We start from the raw sequence: 2,569 nt of genomic DNA, 5'->3' as shown, positions 1-2,569 counted from the left end.
TATTAGTTTCTGCATTATCTTTATGATCTACTTTATAGTTGTTAAAACGATATTAGTTTCTGCATTATCTTTATGATCTACTTTATAGTTGTTAACACGATATTAGTTTCTGCATTATCTTTATGATCTGCTTTATAGTTGATAACACGATATTAGTTTCTGTATCATCTTTATGATTAACTTTATAGTTCTTAACACGATATTAGTTTCTGCATTATCTTTATGATCTGCTTTATAGTTCTTGACACGATATTAGTTTCTGCATTATCTTTATAATCTGCTTTATAGTTGTTAAAACGATATTAATTTCTGCATCATCTTTATGATCTAATTTATAGTTGTTAAAACGATATTAGTTTCTGCATTATCTTTATGATCTACTTTATAGTTGTTAAAACGATATTAGTTTCTGCATTATCTTTATGATCTACTTTATAGTTGTTAAAACGATATTAGTTTCTGCATTATCTTTATGATCTACTTTATAGGGGTCTCTGCTAATACATTGTACTTAATTTATTTATCTTTATATATTTATTGTTCTATAATTGTTTGTGTTTTGTATTAGATGTCTTGAAAACTATATTTGATATTCTTGTTTACGGTATATTTCAATTATCCAACATCATCGAACAAGTGCCTAATTCAGAAGGTTAAAACATGCACGTATATGTTTCGCAACTTGTTATCGATGTCCGGCATACGATTAATGATATAAGGTCAGGTGTATTTTAGCGTTGTAATTTCGAAGTCCGTAGACTTACCGCTGTCCCACCTGGGGATAAAGGTAAGATGAATTTGTATCAAATCTTCTATATAAAGTCGGCGAGTTTCACATATCGGTCACTCTCTCTTTTTAATGTTTATGAAGATTGTGTACTAGCTGTCGTATATTACAGTGATAGGTCGTACAACTGATTCTGTCTTTGTAAGTACATTTTCGGCCCAGCATGGCCAGGTGGTTAGGGCACTCGACTCGCAATCTGAGGGTCGCGGGTTCGAATCCCCGTTACACCAAACATGCTCGCCCTTTCAGCCGTGGGGGTGTTATAATGTTACGGTCAATCCCACTATTCGTTGGTAAAAGAGTAGCCCAAGAGCTGGCTGTAGCTTTGCGCGAAACTCACAAACAAACGTAAGTACATTTATTATTACTTTCCATTTTAGGAATTTTGATTGAATAAAATATATATTTATTATTTATAGGTAAGAACTGGAGCCATTATCCATTAGCCCAGTGAAATGGGCGAGTTACAGTTGAAAAAATAGTTTGTTATAACCATTAACTATGATTTCAACCATTTCAACCACGTGTTTCTTTGTGCTAAATCGATTATAGGTACATGGATACATTAGAAATCAAGAAAACCTTTGCTGGTCCCTATGGTATCCAGGTTTGAGCATCGTGTAGAGGTCCAAATTCATATTGTATGAAGTACGCTATACAAGTATTCAAATATAATAAATAAATATTAATTTTAAGTAATTGAAACGCTTTGTTTGTTATTGAATAAATGAATATTGAAGTGAAATTATAAAGTAGATTATAAAGATAATGCAGAAACTCATATCATGTTAACAACTATAAAGTAGATCATAAAGATAATGCAGAAACTAATATCGTTTTAACAATGCAAAACATTTGCGGTCAGATTAATATCTGTATTGCTGCGTGTATTGCAGCGGTACTTCTTTTAATACAGGATGCCTAGAGAAAAACAGAACAATTCTAATCACAGACACTGTTGGATATACAAGACTGTTTAGAGTGTTTAGTTTATTTTGTGACTTAATATTTAATGACTGTTTAGTTTTTAAGACAGGAGTGTTGAAGATGGATTGTTTTAAAAGTGTTAGTTGTGTCAAATTTCGTACGTTGTGTTTGCAATTACATTGTTGTCTAGGTTTTAATAATATTGTTGACGTCACGTTACTCGAACCTTCTGTGTTTTTCTCGTTACCTTAACTGAGTATTGTTACATTATAACGTCGTTCGCATAGTTTATAGAAAGTTCGAGGACACAGTGAATAAGGTATGTATATATATATATAGGTGACTAGCAAGCGCAAGTAAAGTCAAGTAAAAGTTCAGTCAGGAAAAAAGTTAGAAAACGTGAAGTTAGCTGGCGTGTGAATGATTGGCCATATCGTAGTATATTTCAAAGTGAGTTTCTCAGTTTAATAGAGATAGGGAGAATAATTTGTCTTATCTAAGGGTGTTCTAAAGTAACTGAACCCGTCTGGGTGGACTTTGACGAAAGGAGACAATTATTTAAAGTTCGAGATATAACTGTGGTAAGTGAATTTATCGCATATTGTATATTAAGAAACACAGTAGAGAAAAATAATTCGTTTTGTCATTTCGATTCTGTGTGGACTTTTGACAAGAAAAGATAATTATTTAGAGTTTTAGATACAACTGTGATATCCTATAGAGTAAAGAATTTTTGTACTCACGTTTAACTTGTTTTGAATATGTTAACAATAAATGGAGTGCAGTGCTGTCCATTTATTGTTAGAATTTACCGCCAACAAGTCACAGACACCTACAGTAGAAGAATCCATGCAC

The 2,569-nt window shown here is 32.2% G+C and overlaps 1 long non-coding RNA gene across 1 annotated transcript in view; it reads left to right on the top strand.

Annotated features, from left to right (window-relative positions):
- LOC111089915 overlaps nucleotides 1-2,160 on the top strand; it is a 17,588-nt gene extending 15,428 nt beyond the window's left edge. The window contains exon 3 of the long non-coding RNA XR_002614061.1: nucleotides 2,082-2,160. This is a non-coding gene — a long non-coding RNA (uncharacterized LOC111089915). The remainder of the gene's footprint in view (nucleotides 1-2,081) is intronic.
- The last annotated feature ends 409 nt before the right edge of the window (nucleotides 2,161-2,569 follow it).

Source organism: Limulus polyphemus, unplaced genomic scaffold (genome assembly GCF_000517525.1).
Source record: "Limulus polyphemus unplaced genomic scaffold, Limulus_polyphemus-2.1.2 Scaffold7838, whole genome shotgun sequence".
In the NCBI taxonomy this organism is placed as follows: domain Eukaryota; kingdom Metazoa; phylum Arthropoda; class Merostomata; order Xiphosura; family Limulidae; genus Limulus; species Limulus polyphemus.
Note: the sequence above shows the minus strand (reverse complement) of the source record. Positions and strands in the feature narration are given on the sequence as shown.